The 21,617-nt window shown below is 45.5% G+C and overlaps 1 long non-coding RNA gene across 1 annotated transcript; it reads right to left on the reverse strand.

The window, feature by feature from the left end:
• Positions 1–787: 787 nt before the first annotated feature.
• LOC138569716 (uncharacterized) lies at positions 788–2,070 on the reverse strand. The gene is made up of 3 exons (XR_011303316.1): positions 1,874–2,070; positions 1,690–1,771; positions 788–1,320 (listed from the first exon to the last, which is right to left on the reverse strand). It is a non-coding gene; the product is annotated as an uncharacterized lncRNA (long non-coding RNA).
• Between the last annotated feature and the right edge of the window lie 19,547 nt (positions 2,071–21,617).

Consider the following 21,617-nt stretch of genomic DNA (forward strand, 5'->3'; position numbering starts at 1 on the left):
ATTATTATTATTATTATTATTATTATTATTATTATTATTATTATTAATATGACTGGGAATTATAGAATGTTTAAGAGAATGGTGTCAAGGAGTTCTAGAATGAATAAGAGGCAGGTGAAGATTAATGTGGATAAAGAAATGGTTGATATTCATTCAGCTCCTGAGTATTTAATGTTAATCTAACAATATAACAGTAGTGTCCTTGAATGAGGTGCTGGAACATGCTTAAGAAGAGTGTTAGGCGGAAACCTGTGCAGTTCCCTCTGGGACCACTGCAAAAGATTTAGGACTACAGGTGTTTGGCGGTGAACCCACTTGGTAGCAGTCTGTACCACACAGATTCACTTGGTAGCTGTGGCTGAGCAGTCAGACTTCCCTCAAGAAGAGTTGAGCAGTATGTGGAGTATACAAAATAGGGCAATTATTCCCAGTAAGACAGCAAACACGCAACGAGGCTCAGTGTAAAGATATTAAGGTATTTATTTATAACGAAACATCTATCAAAAACACTATGGCACTATCACGACAAACAAATCAATCACAATTACTCTACGAAGAAGAAACGATCAATCCCCCTAGCAATATTTTGACAAGTCTAGTTTCTACCGGCACCACTTATTTACAGACAGAGGTGTATACCTCAACCTAGATGGCACTCTAATATTAGTTAGGACGGGAGAGAAAAAAATAGGCAGGTTACAAAATCAACATAGTTCAATACTTCACGGGTAAAATGCAAGGCAAGAAGGCAAGAACCACAATAGTGCAAACACTGAAAAGAGCAGGGTAACTCTAGCCTCTGGACCAGAGTATTATAATAACATCAAGAAACAGAAAAGATATGTCCAGAGCAAAGTATATTTAGAAAAAATGTATCCAAATTTATTAAAGATGATACAAAAATTGAAAACTGGTGAATAAATCACACAAAATTATTGTACACTAATCATTTTAACATAGCAAAACAGCAGCAACAATATGCCGAAAATCGGCTAAAACTTCATCACTCATACTCAACATACCAAGTTCATTCATACACACACAACTCATCATACCGTGGCACACATCCAAAGTACTAAAAAACACCAAAAAACATGCTAAAAACCAATGGGGAAGAGGAATTCATAACTAGTCCCCATACTAACACACATTATTGCGGTGTTTACAAACAATAGAAATAATTCTCAAACAATCTATTGTCAGGGTGGATAGAAAAAACAAATGCAAAGATCACATCCCTGTAGAATTTTTCTCTCGACCGGTTTCGACGTGTAGTAGTGGTTAACTGAACGTCTTCCTCAGGAGGTGGATGTTACCATTCTGAAAAACAAGTACGCAAAAGCGACTATAAGCTATTACATGAAAAAGTCTTTGCCGACTGCCTATAACATACAATTAAAAAAGAGAAACAGGACTGCTGGCTAGCAGCCTGAATTGTTGAAAACAATTTAAGAACCGTGTATACCATAGTGAAAATAAGCATATACGGCCCCCGCTACAACAGCTGTGTAAACCAGAACAAAAGGGTAAGTGACTCCCAAAAGAGAACCGTGCAAGATGGGAGGGAACCTTCAGGACCATGGTGAATCGACAACAAGAATGTGTATATATAATAATATATATCTAAATATCAAAAAAGACCAACCAATGGTAATATCTGTGTCTAGAAAGGACTAGTAGTGGACTAACCTGATGAAAACCTTACTGCTGCAACAATCTATGCAGTGTAGTGTGGCCAGTCACACGAAACAATTCAGGACTAAAACATAACCTGAAACAAGAAACAAGACCAGAATGCACTAGGTCAGGTAAATGAAAAGCCTAGATTCAAAATGGAGTGTCTATAACTGAGGCAAAAGTACTAATAGCTCACCTGAAGGGCGCCCCATGCAGTTTAAGATGATCCAGCAATACATGTATTTGAAAAGTAAAGAGGCAGCGCCACTTAGCCTTAGCCTTCAACGCCGTCTGCAAATCACTGCAAAAATGGCACAAGAGCTCCATTACAATGTTAAATGGCAAGCAGTGACCCACGGCTTACCAGAGTACAAGGGCACTGCATGAAATACATCTAAAGATCACCAATAGAATGGGAGGCAGCCTACGGACAACCACGCCATTCTGAGGAGTCCAAAAGGTGTTTAAATATAAAGGCACGAAAAGAACCACAATAGATCATAAAGTTCAGAGGCCAGGCCCACTCGGAGAGAGGCAAGGCGATATGTCCCAAAAAGTCTCTAGTGGAAATGCATTCGAGTCTTTGTAGCAAATAGTTATCGGCAGATTGAACCAGTTCAGAGCAATAAGTGAGAAAGCTTGGAGACGACTCAACGGAACAGAGAGGATTAAGACACCTCACTCAAACCGATCGAAAGGGAAGCCAGGCGGACACGGTACCTTGTTGTGGAGGGCAGCTCCGGCGGGGGCAGTTGTTCCTGGTGGTGGATGCACGTCGGGTCTTTGCCAAGATTAGAGATGTTCTTGTCGTCGAAGAAAAGTGAAGTCCGGTGCACCACCAGGGAAGAGACCAGCGGTGGAGTGCTCCGTTACAAGGCACCACCTTTTGGTCGCGGTACAGGGGTAGTGGCTATCCGGTTGCCGGAGTGCTCTGCACTGGCAATTCGACCACCGCGTCCTGAGGCGAAGAAAAAGCAAAAGGGGACTGGTTGTTCCCACCAGTCAGGGGAAGAGACTCTCCGGCAGGGAGATCTCCTCTGTCGTCGGGAAGTGGTGAGTCGGCTCAGCAGGGCTCCACCGGAGGTGTCGTCGTTGCAGGTCGGCTCAGCGTTACTCTCATCGGATTCTTAGGTCCTGTGGCGACTTCTGAAGATCCAGTCCCAAAAGCCCTGCTTTTATGCAGAAAACCCCCATTCATTCAGCCTAGCTGTCAATCAACACATGCTAAGTGGTGAGCGGGGAGGCTCACCACTTGGGCCAATCAGTCCAGTGTGCGACCGGAGTTGGCAAGGCAACTCGGTCCAGGGTGCCTAAACCCCCTCCCACACCCCTGTGGTAACCCAGACAGAATGGCACCACTTTGGAGGGTCTCTGTACAGAGGCCCGCCAAAAGTGGAACAAAGGGCTCAACCTTTGGTTTAGGAGTCACAGAGACGAACACAGACGACATTTTACAAACCGAGTTCTGGCAGAAAATACCATCCGATAAACTTATTTAAGATAAGTAGACCGGTGGTACGTTAGAGATTAACGAGAAAAAGTATCAATCTCCAACAACGGGACGAATCCCATAGGGTTATGTTCGTGGTCGAACATAACAAGTAGTTTCCACTGCCACCAGCCAAAACTCGACGATGGGGGACGGGACAGTGCCCCCTCGAGTAACAGACCTAGGAGTAATCGAATTACCCCTACTAGCACGTCCACAATAAGATGGTTTGTACTAGTTCTGTTAGTAAATTTAGGTCTAGTAAAGCCAATGGTGACTTTACATGCCCGGGGAGACAGTAGTCAGTCCCTGGGTATGGAGTCTATGGTGGAGGTCCGCTAGGATGCCCCAGTGTTACGGCACGTAGGGTGCGGTGTAACACACATAGAAAAACATATGAGACCCTATGGGGTAAAAGACCCCATAGCCCATAGAACACATTGACATTCAAAGGAATTACACACATTCATGTCCAAGAGTGGGAGGAAAAGAGTCTCACTCTTGGCAGGATGGAAAAAACAAACTCCCGAAATCCAGCAAAGCTGCTGGGGGACTCACTAGGTTAGGAAATTCAGCCTAAACAGAGAATTCTCCTTAACACTCGCTCCCCCCCCCCCAGACTAAGGGACAGGAGGATTTAATCCACTCCAGGATGAATCTCATACCTCTAGTCGATGACATACATCCTAGAGAGACCATCAGCATGTTGGTGGTGACATCCTGACTTGTGCTCAATGGTGAAATCCAAGGTTTTCTGTTGTAAGCTATATGACCTACAAACCTTCCTAGGAACATCAGTCTTTTTAAGTTTATAGGGGATCTGGTTGACCAGTCCCTCAGAAGTTGAGACAACTACTGAACCTATGATAGGCTTTTTGAAGAAGTCCTTATAAAGAAACTCCTTAGATCTAGAGGGGCCTCCAGAGGTCTTCCCTACCTCTCTGTTGAGGGAAGGTTGGGTTTTAGGCCTCTTGGTTGGAGGGCAAGTTACATGCGTCTCCTTCCTCTGAGATCTTACCTTACCTACTTTAGGAGTTTCCCCCTTAAGTCTAGGAATTGGATTGGAGTCTTCTGTGGAAGGTCCAACAGTCTGAAGGTTTTTGGCCTTAGACTTTTCTTTTCTGGTTTTCCACCAGCACTGAGAATTACCAGTTCTCTTAGGCCTAGTTAGGGTTCCAGTAGGTCTATCCACCTCTTCCTCAGAAGCAGGGGGAGTCACAGACTCTATAACCGGGGGAACAATGATGGAGCTTGGTTGGGGCTCCCATTTCCCTAACATGTTAGCCTGAAATTTGCCTGGGTCAGAGGTCAACTTACCGACACCAGGGCTTGTAGTGGGGTTCTCAGTATAGGTTCCCACAGGCTTAGAGTGGTTCCTTAAGGAGGCCTCTCTAGCCAATTTGGTTTGGTTCTGGGTCTCCATACTGGGAGGCCTGGGGTACTGGATACTACTCCTAGAGTTTTTAGATCATTCCCCAACAGGACTCTCCCAGGCACCTCAGTCTGCACACTGACAGGAATCAACACTGTCATGTCATTACACTGAATGAGGGCTGGTAGAATTGGAACCATTTGGACAGGGCCTCCAAACATCTTAGCAGGACCTTTGGGTGCCTTAGCAACATCCTCAGGCCTGAAAAAGCTTTCATCCACTACTGTTCTGCTGGCCCCAGAGTCTCGCCTGGCAGGGGTATCCTGGCCATTGACAAGAACACTGTAACGCTCACCTGATTCCCACGGAGGCGCCGGTCTTGGCAGGATGGTGTCTGTGACTCGAAAGTGAAGTGCAGGACTCGATTGGCTTCCGGGGCTGAGCCTCTTCGCACTGTGTGTCTAACTCGAAGAGTGAGATATCTGCAGGTGAAAGAATATGGGGTTAATGATCTGGGGTTGTTGGGTATCTCTCTCCCTTTCCCTTCCTCGCTTTTCCGTGGAGCCCCAAGGTCAACGTGCTCACCTTAGATAGGTGAATGCTGGACTCTCCATCTGCGCCTGGTGCAGGGTGCCGTTGCCAGTTCCTTCACTGGGTGAAACGTAGGCCTCTTGACCTCAGAGGATTGCTACCGTCGTTAACTGCACGAACGGTGAGTTTCCGGACACCTTTTAAGTCCTTACAGTCTTTAGGTGCGTGGGCATGTTAATGTGGAACAGGGCTCTGTATAATGCTTTTTCTATTTGTCTTGCAGGGCTCTTGAGGTAGAAGATGGTGTGAAGAAAGCCGAAGTTCGAGCCAGAGTCTTGGAATGACGCGCTTGGAAATGCGTAAGTAAATGCCGGGTGCCTGCTTTTCAAAAGCTCTCTAACTGTCTCTTTTCCCTTGTAGTTGTGAGTTCGGGTGTTGAAGAGACGCTGGAAACGCCGGAGTATTTGCAGGCGCACTATTGTGGCGGGCGCGATGGCGCGTAAATAAAATACCTGTCTAATGTCTCTTCTTTTGTCTTTCAGGTGCAGGATTGCAGCGTTGAAGAAAACCGGAATTCGCGGAGTGCCGGTAAGTAATTCCACACAGGAATAACTATGCTTTTGTCTTCACAGGCGGAGGAGCAGCGTGAAGAGATGGTAGCTGCCGATGGATCGGGTGAGGAAAGCGCTGCGCGTGAAGGTTGCCGTGCTAACCTGTTGTTTCTTGTCTTTGCAGGTGCTACTAAAGGCTGGATACAGGAATGGTAAGTGTTTGTTCTTGCAGGTTCAGGATCGGAAAGAAGAAAACTGGAACAGACACGGTGAGCGTTCTGCTGCGGATGCAGAATAACGCGAAGCACGTTTCATCAATCGGGTGTGGTTTAAATAGCCTTGGAGTGATGAGGCATCTTCCTCCACGGCCTCGCCTAGATAAGAAAAGAGTTCCTGTTCCAGAAGAGTTCCAGTGTTGTATCCAGGGAGTGGAGCTTGCCCCACCCAGGTAAGAAAGTAGTCCCGGCTCACAGAGGATTCCTATGTGGCTGGTAAGTAAGCAGCATGGTCTGCTGCAGGTAAGTCCACCCAAGCATCTTCATACAAATTATGAGCCCGGCGCTTCCAGTGCCGGGACCAGTGACTTTGATGAGCCTGGTGCCACCGGCGCCAGGACAAGGTCCAAAAGGTCCCAGTGGGAACTGGCTGGTGCCTAGGATGAAGGTTAGGGGCCTGCTTCCAAGGACGTTGGGCTGGTCCTAGCTCCTTGGAAGCAGTGATCATGACAAACACTGTCCACATAATAACATTTAGAGTTTTCTGGTATAGAGTCATACACACTCCTATTCTGATTACTAACCAGATCCATTGACTCTACTGATACACTTGCTTGAAGAACCCACGGTTCTTCAGCAAAGACTTCAAAGTGAGCACTAGTCATTTGGACTTCCTCCTCAGGAGTGAAGGCTAAGGAGACTGTGCTGATCCCAGTAGGTTTACCCTTACATTTTGGATCTCCTTTGATATGGTCAGTTTCTCCACAAAGATAGCATGTTCCAAATGCTCTCTGCAATGGTGGCTTGTTCTGACCTCCTTCTGGTTTGTGGCCAGACGGTACACTATTCGGTTGTGGTTTTCCCTGGGATTTACCCTTCTGGTTTTGTTTGGGGCCCTCTTTGGAATTTGAGTTATTCGAATTCTCTTCTTAGTCTTTTTTAGGCTGTTTTCCCTCATCCTTTTTCTGAGTTGCCCCAGAATCCTTATGAGTACCCCTGTTGGCAACCCATAAATCAGCAGCCTTAGCCAGCTTCCGGGATTCCAATTCCTTCGAATCAGCCAAGTCTGAGCTCAGGAGAACAGGCATCATAAATAGACTCCAACATAAAAAGATTCCTCATACCCTCATAAGTGTTCACTTTGTAACCCTTAATCCATCCCTCTAAGTTTTTCAACCCTTCACTCACCCAGGTAGCCCAAGGGGTACCATCATGCTTTTTGAGGGTTCTAAACCTCTTAAGATACTGGGAAGGGGTCTTCCCGAATCTAGCTATTAAAGCTAGTTTCACACTTTCGTAATCCGTCTTATCCGTCTCCCCCAACTCCATTACCACTTCAGTCGCAACAGGAGGGAGCCTAGAGAACAACCAGGGAAGTAAATCATTCCCGGTGATGTCCTGGAGCCCATGATTGTATTCAAACAGTTTTAACCAATCCAACACATCCAATCTCGGTTCATACATACCCACTAATTCCTTCGGCATCCGGGGTCTTTTGGGACTGGAGCGCCTAGAGGGACCAGAGGAGAGAGAAGCATTTTCCACAGACAACTTTTTCATCTCTAACTCGTGATTAAGTTCTATTTCCCTGAGTCTTAACTCAGCTTGATTCTGCTCAGCCTGGGCATTCATCCGTCTGAACTCGAGCTCTTGGTTTCGTTCAGATTGAGCCAAGAACCATTTGTATTCTAATTCGAGCTTCATTTTTTCAAGTTCAAAATAAGCAGGGTTACTTGCGGGACCTGGTATGGGCCCCGTAGGCACAGCTGGTAAGGCAGGTAGAGAAGCAGGGGAGACAGTTTTGTTAGCCTCTCCGTCCTCGTCAGCCTCTTCATCGCTATCATCAGAATTACAATTTAGATCAACACCATCACTGTTATCTACATTTGCTGGAGAGATTGGTTCCTCTGAACCAGTACCCAGACTTTGGTTCGCCAGCAATCTCTCTATTAATTCTAACTTCTTGCCTCTTACAGAAAGATTCTCTTGCCTACAGAGAGCTCGCAAACTCTCAGTATTTTCACCTGACAAGGATTCTTGACTGTAAGTTTCCATCGTAGACATGTTTTTTGAAAGTTGCTTTTTAGTGCTAAGTTTTGTGGTTAGTTATCCTAAAGTGTCGAAAAGCACTCTAAACTGTATACTCGATACAAATCCCACCGCTGTACACCAGTGTTAGGCGGAAACCTGTGCAGTTCCCTCTGGGACCACTGCAAAAGATTTAGGACTACAGGTGTTTGGCGACGAGGCTCAGTGTAAAGATATTAAGGTATTTATTTATAACGAAACATCTATCAAAAACACTATGGCACTATCACAGCAAACAAATCAATCACAATTACTCTACGAAGAAGAAACGATCAATCCCCCTAGCAATATTTCGACAAGTCTAGGTTCTACCGGCACCACTTATTTACAGACAGAGGTGTATACCTCAACCTAGATGGCACTCTAATATTAGTTAGGACGGGAGAGAAAAAAATAGGCAGGTTACGAAATCAACATAGTTCAATACTTCACGAGTAAAATGCAAGGAAAGAAGGCAAGAACCACAATAGATCATAAAGTTCAGAGGCCAGGCCCACTCAGAGAGAGGCAAGGCGATATGTCCCAAAAAGTCTCTAGTGTAAATGCATTTGAGTCTTTGTAGCAAATTGGTATTGGCAGATTGAACCAGTTCAGAACAATAAGTGAGAAAGCTTGGAGACGACCCAACGGAACGGAGAGGATTAAGACACCTCACTCGAACCGATCGAAAGGGAAGCCAGGCGGACACGGTACCTTGTTGTGGAGGGCACGTCTGGCGGGGGAAGTTGTTCCTGGTGGTGGATGCACGTCGGGTCTTTGCCAATAGTAGAGATGTTCTCGTCGTCGAAGAAAAGTGAAGTCCGGTGCACCACCAGGGAAGAGACCAGCCGCGGAGTGCTCCGTTACAAGGCACCACCTTTTGGTCGCGGTACAGGGGTAGTGGCTATCCAGTTGCCGGGGTGCTCTGCACTGGCAATTCGACCACCGCGTCCTGAGGCGAAGAAAAAGCAAAAGGGGACTGGTTGTTCCCACCAGTGAGGGGAAGAGACTCTCCGGCAGGGAGATCTCCTCTGTCGTCGGGAAGTGGTGAGTCGGCTCAGCAGGGCTCCACCGGAGGTGTCGTCATTGCAGGTCGGCTCAGCGTTACCCTCGTCAGATTCTAAGGTCCTGTGGCGACTTCTAAAGATCCAGTCCCAAAAGCCCTGCTTTTATGCAGAAAACCCCCATTCATTCAGCCTAGCGTCAATCAACACATGCTAAGTAGTGAGCGGGGAGGCTCACCACTTGGGCCAATCACTCCAGAGTGTGACCGAAGTTGGCAAGGCAACTCGGTCCAGGGTGCCTAAACCCCCTCCCACACCCCTGTGATAACCCAGACAGAATGGCACCACTTTGGAGGGTCTCTGTACAGAGGCCCGCAAAAAGTGGAACAAAGGGCTCATCTTTGGTTTAGGAGTCACAGAGATGAACACAGACGCCATTTTACAAACCGAGTTCTGGCAGAAAATACCATCCGATAAACTTATTTAAGATAAGTAGACCGGTGGTACGTTAGAGATTAACGAGAAAAAGTATCAATCTCCAACAACGGGACGAATCCCATAGGGTTATGTTCGGGGTCAAACATAACAAGTAGTTTCCACTGCCACCAGCCAAAACTCGACGAGGGGGGACGGGACAGTGCCCCCTCGAGTAACAGACCCAGGAGTAATCGAATTACCCCTACTAGCACGTCCACAATAAAATGGTTTGTACTAGTTCTGTTAGTAAATTTAGGTCTAGTAAAGCCAATGGTGACTTTACATGCCCGGGGAGGCAGTAGTCAGTCCCCGGGTATGGAGTCTATGGTGGAGGTCCGCTAGGATGCCCCAGTGTTACGGCACGTAGGGTGCGGTGTAACACACATAGAAAAACATATGAGACCCTATGGAGTAAAAGACCCCATAGCCCATAGAACACATTGACATTCAAAGGAATTACACACATTCATGTCCAAGAGTGGGAGGAAAAGAGTCTCACTCTTGGCAGGATGGAAGAAACAAACTCCCGAAATCCAGCAAAGCTGCTGGGGGACTCACTAGGTTAGGAAATTCAGCCTAAACAGAGAATTCTCCCTAACAAAGACTGATAATATTGTCTTTGAGAGATTCAGCGTGTCTCATGCATGACGTAAATGTCACAGGTTTGAGTATCTCATAATCAAATATTTTTTTTTATGGCAAAACAAGCTGGTTATAAGATTATTCAGGCCTGCAAATGATATGTCTACTATATCACTCTTGGAATTACATATAACTAGTGGCCAATTGACCTATCATTCAAACACACATATTGCCCCTTGGTGAAGAAATTATAGTTTTTCTTTTTTTTGTTTTGTTTGTTTAAATGCATATGATGTATGCAGCACCTGAACGAAAAGGGTGCATACATTCCTTACCCCATTGTAGAAAGTGGCAGCATTACTCTACTGTCATCACGTATAGCCTATTTTAATTGGGACACTTCTTTACGACGCCCAATGTAAGCAGAGACGTGAACACGAGCCCACCGAGTGCAACAGCGAATGCGTATTAGATATTTAAGAATACTCTCAAGTAGAAGATATGTGTCAGACATTCCACAGACATTGCCCAGTAAGGAGATGCTCATTTCCCTGCACTTCGCTTATTTCCCTCATTTAGTGCCCTGGAGAGTAGGAGAGAATTGATTTGAAAAAAAGGCAAAAAAGGCCAGCCATCTGTCTTTGAGAGTAACTGAGACTAACATGCTTAAACGTGCCCTTAATTGCTAGCTGTATGTGGATTAGGTGTATTTCCATAGTAAGTGTTAGGCATATTTTCTGCTTCTCGCTGTCTAGAATAGGTCTTGTAACGCGTGAAGCGGGTGACGTCACAACTGCATGTGTACAGTGAATCCACTGCACCGCTGCTTGGATGACAATGCCGGGTCAGACCCTCTAGACAGGAGCAGAGTAACACGAATTCTAAACGCTGATATTAAAGATCCATTTGCACTGTCCCACCTCTGTTTCTGTGGCATGCAAAGCAGTAGACCATGAATGAGTTCCTGCTCCAGGGCCCCCATCACTTCGGAGGCATTTCTGGCATAGCCTTGACATGGATCTCCTCTCACCAGAGTGGCTGCACAGTCAGGTTTTCCAGGGTCTTTGTTTCTCAAAGATGGTGCGACTGGGCCTTGGGGACACGCTTTGTTCTGCGTCCTCACCCTGGCTCTGCAACATCGAGCTGCGCCCATTAGATAACTTGAGTGAGTCCTCCTCCATTGCCTCCCAGTATTAAAGGCAGTGCTTTAAGTGTGGTAAGAAACTGAGGGGGGGGGGCTCATTTTGAGGTCGTGTCTTTACGGCGTGCATAATAATTTCAGATTTGTGTTAGAGTGCTTCTTGCAAGATTCCTCTAGCTTCTAAGCACTGCAAAGGTGGCTGATTTTTTTTTAACATACTATAATAATAGACCGCAATACTGAAGTTTATTATTATATGATTAATCATTCGCATACAATATATTTGAAAATTAAACGTCATCATCAAGGTATTTCTTGTCGAGTTTTTCGGTCTTTCTTTCCTCTCTTTCCGAGGCTTTAAAAAGTAAGTTGTGCAACCCTTTAATAATTAGTGTGGCTTGTCTGTGGGTGCAGTTCCAGCCATGCTTTTGATAATGCTTTTGATGATGGAATGGATAATGGAATGCCGATGTACTGTGTAAACAGGGCTCCACATTGTGAAAGTGGTACTCGATGAAAGTATGCGGCCTTGGTTTGGGAAGCGTGAAACAACATTAACATTTCTGCTGTTTTGTATTTCCAGTTCTCAACGCAGCATTCACTTTTAGCAGATACTAGGAACTGACGGACCAATGGGCCATGGTCAGGATAAGCCAAGATTGTTTGGCTAGCCGCCCTGATCGAAGGCAAGGTGAGTGCTTATGAGCCCCCAGCCCCATCTCCTCCATACCTCCCCTTTGGGAAAACACCATCAAACGTGCTTTAAAAAGCACTGCGAGTGCCCATGCCCACGTTTATTCCCCTCTTCCCAGCGCGCTTCCTTGTTGGCCTCAGCCCGCCTCCCTACACTACCAACTGACCTGATTGGTCCGTGTTACTTTCCATAAGCACAGGCCTAATGACCTGGAGGCCGGAATAATTTCCGCGCCATAGCAGCCGTGATCGAAGGCAAGGTGAGTGCTTTTGAGCCCCCAGCCCCATCTCCTCCATACTTCCCATTTGGGAAAACACCATTCAATGTGCTTTGATTGGTCCAACTCACCCTCATTATGGACATCCAGGGCAGCCCTCTGCCTGGCAGCCCCTTTGGCTAAGGGCCCCAAGGCAAAGGGCGGCTCCTACATTGGCGGCTCCAAACAGTGTCTGCAGGTGTCCGCAGGGGAAGCCAGTGAAGCCAGCAGTTAACAGACACCAAAAAAACTGTAAGTGTGGCATGGGTGGGGTAGAGAGCAATTACTCTACACCAGAATGCCCCCGCAACTCTACCTTACCTTCTCATAACATAGACTGCCATAGACTTAGCCAATGCATACTTAGAAAGATTAGTGACCACCAGCCAGATGTTATCCATGACAGTATTTGAAATGTTGCCTTGCACTGCATCCTAACATACTAGTCAATGTTAACAAGCATCACACCTGGAGAAAATTAAGGATGCTGTAAGTGACTTCAATCCGGCACTCCAAGTAAATTAATGCCTAGTATGGGTTGCTCAATGGAAACCCTTATTTATTTATTTTTATGTCAAAGTTCTTTTAATTATGGATGATGTACCCTTATATAGCGCCCCTCTCTTTGAATTCCCCCGGTCTCACTGAACCAAGAAACAGGTTTGTTTTGCAAATTAAAAGATTTATTCGAAGAATTGAACAATATATAGATTACACTTTTATGAATATGAATAATATCTGAATATCACACTTATGAATATGAACAATGATCAGCAATGGGTAATTTGACAATATCAACAACCTCTTTAATCAATCAGGAGTAGGAATAGGAAGATTAGTGTAGCAGACAATAACTTTGTGTGGGTTCAAGAAAATGCAATGATAGGAAGAAATGCAACACAGAAATAAAACTGATATGACTTCATTCAAAAGACAATATGATCACTCTTTCCCCTGTTACTTCTCACTCCCACAACATGCAATATGAAGATATGGAATGAGGGCACGCAGGTATCAGGAATAACAATCCACAATGCAGTTCAATCCCAATTCCCCCAGCAAGTTGAGAGAGAACAGGTATGATTTTAAACAGGTCAATTGCTTTTAAATGTGGTTTGAATTGAATGGGAAAAATGCTAAAAATGATTTTAATTCGCTAAAGGGATTCAGAACGAGTGAGAGTTGCTTTGGATTGGTTCAGGTCAACACTAGCAATGATTATAGAATGATTAGCAGATGGAAAACGAAATTCAAAAGTTGAAAGCAAGAAATAGCTATTTTTACATGTGGTGAAATTGAGCCAAATGCGAAATTGCAGCAACTTTTCTGCGTGCGGGAAACGCGATTAAGGAAAAAACTCGTACTAGGACGTACGGTTCAAAAGTTACAGATGTTTTTGTGAAGGTCGATTTTTCAGAAACAGAGTCAAGATTCAAAATGAAAGATGCGCTTTAAAGATTAGGAACCAAGATGGACTTATACTAAGGAGCTATGAAAGTACAAGATACCCAACGGGACAACCACCAGAACAGGGCGCCTTCCGCTCTGATTGCTGTGTGCCAGGACACTTGACTTTCTTCAGAAAATATCAGCGCACAGATGATTATCGCTACAATTATCACAGACTATATAATGAGAAGAATTCAGGATGAACACAAGATTCTATAATGCAGTTCTGGATAGCTTAAAATGGATTGAATAGGATTACTTTAAACTAAGAGATGGCTATGGACAGTTCTATACTGAACACACACTCCTATGGCTTTGGAATGGAATGGGCCCGTCAAAGATCTGGTCAAGGGTTTGGACTTCACTCGCCACCGGACAGGATCAGGGCACCTGGACTCTGCTCTCAGCAAGGCACTCTGATCTGCTGGCCTCTTGGACAGGATCTGACGGGTTGGTTCTGGGTACAGCTCTGCTCTATGGGTCTGGATCTTGGTTCTAGCACAAGGTTCTTAGCTAGAACAGCAAAACAGCTCAGCCAGGCTGTTGAATGGTTTAGTTAGGCCCCGTGGAAGTTTGGGGTTAAAATCAGGTTGCAAAAGATTCTAAAGGCCTGCTGAAAAGGGTTCAGCTTTTTGGATTAGGCCTCTGCTTCAGGGTTCTAGAGTCTGGTTCTAGAGTCTGGATCTGGAGTCTGGTTCTTCCTGCAGGGTGCTCCGCCAGGGGATCAGTTGATGAGTGAGAAAGTGTGTGTGTGGGTCCTCAACAATCCCTATTTATCCATTTACCAAAGTGGGTGGGGAGGTTGATTGTCTATGCCCAACCCTCTAAGGATCTGATAGGTCCGAGAATTCTCCTTCTCCTGTTTGGAGAAAGGAACAGTGTGTCATCCTGTGTCAGAGTGATGCTGCCATTTACAACCTAGGGAAGAACCTCACCTTTGCTTTTACTTAGAAAATCTATTTTTCCCAAAAAACATATTTCCCATATGCACAACTTGTTAACATTACATATACACATCACAGCTTAATTAAGGCACGTCTCTGTTCAAGTCCCAGGTTCCTACGGGTTTCGGTTCACAAATGACAGTTTTTTCGCACTTTTGGTTGGTTACACATTTCGGATCTGTACAATTTTTTCATATACATGCACATACCATCTGGTCATACTTCTGTAATTTTTCATGTTCCTAGCACAACCACAACAGCCACAATATTAAAAATGTTCGTGGTTCAGTCTCAGAACATCGCCCAGATTCCAGATTAGTTTTAAAATGTGGGAGAATTTTTCATTTGAATATACTCTAAGTTTCATATTTTTGTCAGTTCGGTAGAATCTTTTAGAGTTATTTTCCTTAAACATATATTTAATCCAATTTCAAATTCACATTTTCAGTCTGGCCCACCTCCAAGGTCTTGGCTGAGTCAGAGAGTCACATGGCCTCCTTCCTGCCAGGGCAGTTTCTATTGACGCCCCAAATTAGCATCTCCATTCAGCTCAAGGGAGCCCTTTTTCTGCACTCAGAAGATCAGGCCAGGGTGCCCCTCCCAGTTCCTTTTCACACCAGCCTGCCAGTTTCTTAGCAGAGCACAGGAGAACAGGTTCCTTTGTTTAGGGAGGAGGTGTGGAATGTGTTTGAAGCCCAGTGTGGGAAACTTTAACTTTTAAACACAATGGCCCTCATTACAAGTCCGGCGCTGGACCATGGTGCTATTAGCACCATGGTCCATGCCGGACTCCGGCATGGCGGATGGCGAAATTACCGCCCCATTCCAAGGTGAGTGGGGCGGTAATTCCCCATTCACCATTTGCCCTTCCCCATTCCCATTTTTGCCCCATAGGGCATAATGGGAATGGGGAAAGGCGCTAAGTACGGTGCCGCAAATTGCGGCACCGTACTTAGCACCAAGGTCACTTTGCGGCATTGGGTTTTAACGCCTGCAAAAAGTAGGCGTTAAAACCCGGGACCTCTTAATCAGGCGTTAAGGGTTAACAGCGCCGACGGCACCGTTAAACCCTTAATGCCTGACTTGTAATGAGGGCCAATGTCTGTAATTGACTTGTCTTAAAATATAACTTACATTTTTAACAAATACATCAACCAATTTCTTACTTCAAGCCTTTTTAGAATATAGTTTTGAATTGTATCCACCTCTTAGGCTTCTAATAGCAAGTCTTTCTTTGGCTTAGTTTGAGTTCAATGCACAACTTTACACCTGACAGGTTTTAAATCACCAGCTTCTGACAGAGGTGAGTAATGGTACTACACCCATTTTGACAGATTTCTTCCATCTCAACCATCCTCAAAAGTGGACTTTGTTCAGATAATATATACTTCTGTGGACATTGTATTTATGCAGATTCTCGAAGTAGAATGATGTTCACCACCCAACAAGGAGGTTGGATCTTTTTGTGTGGTTTGTGCGCCATGATTTTTGCAATTTTGACAGCCAGGGAAAAAACACATTTTTAAAACAGCTATGTGTTTCTTTTGCAATGATTTTGCTCTGTGGCAGACAAATGATGGGTTTTGGCAGTGGTCTCCTGGGTTACCACCGACATAGGCAAAAGTGGATGGCGGCCTATTTTTTAGATTTTTACTGCGCACTTTCTGGTGATTTTTAGCGAGCAGCATGCTTTCCGGCGGCCATTCTGATGTTTCTGCTGCAAGCAATGCACAGTAATGTTGCAGGGCCTGGACAAGTGGGTTGAAACATCCCACAACGCTAGCCTGTGTCACATCTAGATAGGTTTGTGAATGTGGGCATCTGCCTACTTAGATGGAATTAGGAAGGTTAGCATACACCACACTTGATAGAACTCTGATTTAAATGTGTATGCTGGCATGCGCCGCACTTAGTTAGAATTCTTAGCTTTGGCCTGCCTCACATCTAGATGGGATTGTGAATGTTAGCATATGCCACACCTAGATGGAACTTGAATGTTAGCTGTGCCAACCTTAGAATTCAGAACATTAGCCAAGCCGCATCTAGATAGGATTGTGAATGTTAGCACATGCCACACCTAGATGGAACTTGAATGTTAGCATGAGCCACACTTAGAGTTGAAAACATTAGCCTAGGCCGCATCTAGGTAGTATTGTGAATGTTAGCATATGCCACACCTAGATGGAACTTGAATGTTTGCATGTGCCAAACTTAGAATTGAGAACATTAGCCAAGCCGCATCTAGATAGGATTGTGAATGTTAGCACATGCCACACCTAGATGGAACTTGAATGTTAGCATGTGCCACACTTAGAATTGAGAACATTAGCCTGCACTGCATCTAGATAGGATTGTAAATGTTAGCATGCACCATACTTAGATGAAACTGTAAATGTTACCATGTTCCACACTTAGACGGAATTCCTAACTTTGGCCTGCGTCGCATCTAGACATGATTGTGAATGTTAGCATATGCCTCACCTAGATGGAACATGGATGTTAGCATGTGCCACACTTAGTTAGAATACTTAGCTTTGGCCTGCCGGACATCTAGATGGGATTGTGAATGTTAGCATATGCCACACCTAGATGGAACTTGAATGTTAACATGTGCCACACTCAGAATTGAGAACATTAGCCTATGCCACATCTAGATAGGACTGTGAATGTTAGCATATGCCACACCTAGGTGGAACTTGAATGTTAACATGTGCCACACTTAAAATTGAGAAAATCAGCCTACGCTGCATCTAGATAGGATTGTAAATGTTAGCACATGCCACACCTAGATGGAACTTGAATGTTAGCATGTGCCACACTTAGAATTGAGAACATTAGCCTGTGCCACATCCAGATAGGATTGTGAATGTTAGCATGCAGCATACTTAGATGAAATTGTAAATGTTACCATGTGCCACACTTAGACGGAATTCCTAACTTTGGCCTGTGTTGCATCTAGACAGGATTGTGAATGTTAGCATATGCCACACCTAGATGGAACTTGAATGTTAGCATGTGCCAAACTTAGAATTGAGAACAATAGTCTATGGCGCATCTAGATAGGACTATTTGTTTGTTTTATTCACTTATAATGCGCACCAGACCCAAAGGTAGCTGGGCGCAGCAGTACAGATAATGCAAAGCTTAAGTTACAGGGTAGGGTCATGGGTTACATACAGAGAATAAGATACAAAATGCAATATATTACAGGTAGACGGCAATTGCTTTTTACAAAAAGGCAAAATGAGTGCAAAGTACAATAAGGACAGTATATGTACAGGCACTAAATGGACATTAGCTCATCGGCCAGGTGGGCAGAGTGAGGAGGTCCATAAGTACAAAAAAACCAAGATAGTAATGTGTCTATTCTAAGGTTTCATGGGGATGAGTGGGCGCTAATGGGCTACTCATTAGCAGACCTCAGCAGATTAATGTAGTTGGATCTAAATTTCGGAAACGGCTGCTTCTCGCGTAGAGGGTGGGGCAGCAAGTTCCATGCTCGAACCTGGAAGCTGCTCCCCCCGCCTTGGTTAACCTAAATCTTGGTATGATGAGGCTATTAGCATTAGAGGATCTAGCTGGGCGCGTGTGGTTTCTTTTTGTGAGTTTGTTAGTGAGATAGCTCGGTGCGGCATTGTTCAGGGCTTTGTGAACAAGGGACGCTACTTTTAAGTGGATTTTATTTTGGGTGGACAGCGAATGTTAGCATATGCCACACCTAGATGGAACTTGAATGTTAACATGTGCCACACTTAGAATTGAGAAGATCAGCCTACGCCACATCTAGAGAGGATTGTAAATATTAGCATATGCCACACCTAGATGGAACTTGAATGTTAGCATATGCCACACTTCGAATTGAGAACATTAGCCTGCCCATATAGATAATTATTCTGAAGGTTAGCAAATGCCACACTTAGACGGAATTATGTAGATCAACAAGTACTACACTTAGACGAAACTGTGAATGTTAGCATGTTAAATGTCATAAAACCGACTAACCAATATAAGCTCAAACTCTCTGCATACTTATCTCACTCAAAAAACTCACACAACCATCTCTTGCACAATAAGCTGCACGCACTTCACCACACTGCAACAACACATAAGCCGCACCAACAGCACACGCGGACTGACACCGATCCAATACTTGCACCAAAGCTCTGCACCCGGTGTCTACCGAGTTGAAGCTGCCAACAGTACACCACTCCTCTCACTATCCTACTACCTCTTCACCTTACTAACCCATCCCACCTTCTTGTTTACAGATCTGCCAGAGCGCCTGGGTACCAATTCCGTTGGTGACGGTGCACTATAAAAGTACCTTTAACATAACATAACATAACATAACTTATCCTTGCTAGCAGTTGTGTTACTGAGCAACTTACCCCTTCCGGCAGCAGGCAGCTGTGACTGGCAAAAGTGTCAGCCAGTCACAGCGTAGCTCGAAAGGTTTGTGCGATGCTGTGAATGGCTGGAAATTCTGTCAGTCACAGCTGTTGCCTGTTGCCTGACTCTGTTTTCAGCTGACTTGCCTGACTTCATCATGGGCTGCGGGACCGCCCATGATTAAGTCAGTCAAGTCAGTGGCAAGTGGCCGGTGGGCTCATCTCCCATTGCGGCTGTGGGGTGGGATGATAACCCACATGTGTCCTTGCTTTGGAGGACCGGGGGCCCTGGCAGTGCCCCAGCTCAGCCTCACTTTTTGAGACTGCTGAGGCCCAGCCCAGGCAGGCCACGGCCCACTTAAAGCACTGATTAAAGGGATGACAGTGGATGACGATGAGAATGGATGGATGAAGATAGTGATTTTGTATTCCTTGCTGCACACGCAATGGCAGCCCGACGTTCTATTATGGACTGCCATCACGTGTGCCCAGCTAAGTGACAGTTGGTTGAACGTTAACAGCGACCTATTGAGTGGACTGGCACAGCAACATCCATGCGGATGGACCTGTGCTGGGGTCATGTTTTACAATAAACGTATTCACATATACACGGACATCCCTTGATCTGTCTTGGTTATTACTACATTTTGTGGCGACGAGGTGGAGGAACACTCCATTGCAGAGCAGAGCATTCTTGCTCTTATGGCCTATGTTGTTGGTGCAGCTGGAGGTGTCTACAGTGGCCCAGAGTGCCAGCATCTGTGTCAGAGCCTGAGCGGGTTGTTGGCTCCACTGTGCCCATTCCATATTCACCTCTGGTGTGAGCTGCCACATTCCCAAGTGCCGGAGGGGATCAAGTGGGCCTGCAGAGAAGAATCGTGTTGGGACTGATGCAGTGCTCTTGTTAGTTGCTGAGGTGCTCCAACCCCGGAGTGGTGTGTGGAGCAGGGTGCCCGTTTACCATTTAGTTGATCCAGCCAGGACTGGGCTGAAGCGGTGAGTCCACTAGCTTCTGCTGAGCCCTTGCACATGGAGCCTGTGTGAGAGCTTCAGAGGAGAGCCCACAAGCAGTCTGGGGCCTCCAGGCATTCGAGTCCTTCTTTGGGGCTCAGGAGGCGGGCACATCTTGTTTCAGGCATCAGACCCTGTGTCAGGGGATAGTGCCGCATCCAGCCTGGCCTTGCAGTGAGCAGAGGGTGCTATGCCCGCTCGTGCCAGTGGTGGGATGTGTGAGGTGGGATTTCTGCCTGCTACTCAACGTATCCTTGTGGCAGAGCAGCACTTTGCTGGCATGCCGCATTGGTCGTGAGAAGGTGTCTGTCATGAGGAAGGGCAGGGTAGCCCGTCACCACTGTATATTAGGTGTCTGGGCTCGGCCACACGCATCATTAAGTCTGTCTGGGTGGAGGTGGTGGGTTGGTCATATCTATGCCTGAAGGGGTGTTCATGATTATGTTGCCATCCCAGGTTCAGGCTGGCCATTGCAGACATTGAGTATTCTGAAAGGCGCTGCACCACCTTAGGTTCAGACGGCACATTGAAGTGTAGTGCGCCATATTTTTGTCAGGCAAGCCTGTGCAGACTTTGTCTATGTTACTTATTGCTGCACCATATCAAGGTCAGGCTGTATGTTGCAGGCTGCATCTCCAAAGGAGTCTAGCCAGACAGCTTACAGTTCTGCTGGCAGTGGGAATTTGTCCTGCCAGAGACACTTTAGGCGGCAGTGGGAAATCATTCTACCAGGGACATTTAGGCTGGTGTCGAGGAACATATATATTTTTTATATTTCTCTTTCTAGTTGATAATTTGAAAATCATTCTGTTAGGGACATTGTTGTGACAGTGGGAGGTCGCTCCTGCTGGCACATTGTCAGAGGTGGTGGTGGCTGGGGGAGAGTAAGGAGTGGTCCTGGTTGTGGGAGGGGTTTCTTCCTTCTCACATTTGTGTGTACTGGTTATTTGCTATATTTGTTAAGATTATCTGATATTGCCATGCAGAATTTGGACCCACCCCTAGTTGTTTGGCTACCCCTGGTGAGCTGCCAGTCCTTTTTAAGTTCTATTTTTTTTAAAAAGGTAGCAGGTGCCACTCTCCAGAAAGAATATGGCATTGTAACCTGTTCTGTGGTTGTTTTCCCACTTTGAGAGTTCGCAGCCATCCCCTTTTGCTCACTATACCTTTCACAGATGGGAAATACTCATTTGCATAAGTTCTATTTTGTGGCATCAGACTTTGAGAGATTCCCTGATGTAATGACGTTCTCAACTCTCATGTGTTGTGTGGGGGCAGAGGCGGTTAGGGTGAAACTTTTTTTTAGCCAGATATACTAGAGGTTGATGGTGAAGACAGTGGAGGCCGGGATGTTGATGGTTTGTATTGTAAAGTGACGAGGAAGCAGGAGGTTCAGTATGGTAAACAAGTAAATGTTGCGAGTATAAATTATTTCAAGGAAACAAGGGATTTGTGAAACCATGGATTCATTTGTGGCTGATCTGTGAGGGCTGTTGGCATCATGTGAATTAACGGGCAGACAGGATGAATACATCCAGGATCAGTTAATGATGCATACATCCAATCCCAAGATTCAGGAAAGGTTCTGGCAGGCAAATAACCCACCTTAACAGCAGATGTTGATCAATGCCAAAGGGATGGTGTTAACAAGAAGGTGCTTGAAGGAGGTGAATACTAAAAATGGTAAGGAGATCGTGCAAGTGGTGAAAGACAGTGGGAGCGAGAAGGGGACTGTTGGGAGTCTGAACTGTGTGCAGTAAAAAAGGTAC

The sequence above is a fragment of the Ambystoma mexicanum genome, chromosome 1p (assembly GCF_040938575.1).
Source record: "Ambystoma mexicanum isolate Mex_15411 chromosome 1p, UKY_AmexF1_1, whole genome shotgun sequence".
Taxonomy (NCBI): domain Eukaryota; kingdom Metazoa; phylum Chordata; class Amphibia; order Caudata; family Ambystomatidae; genus Ambystoma; species Ambystoma mexicanum.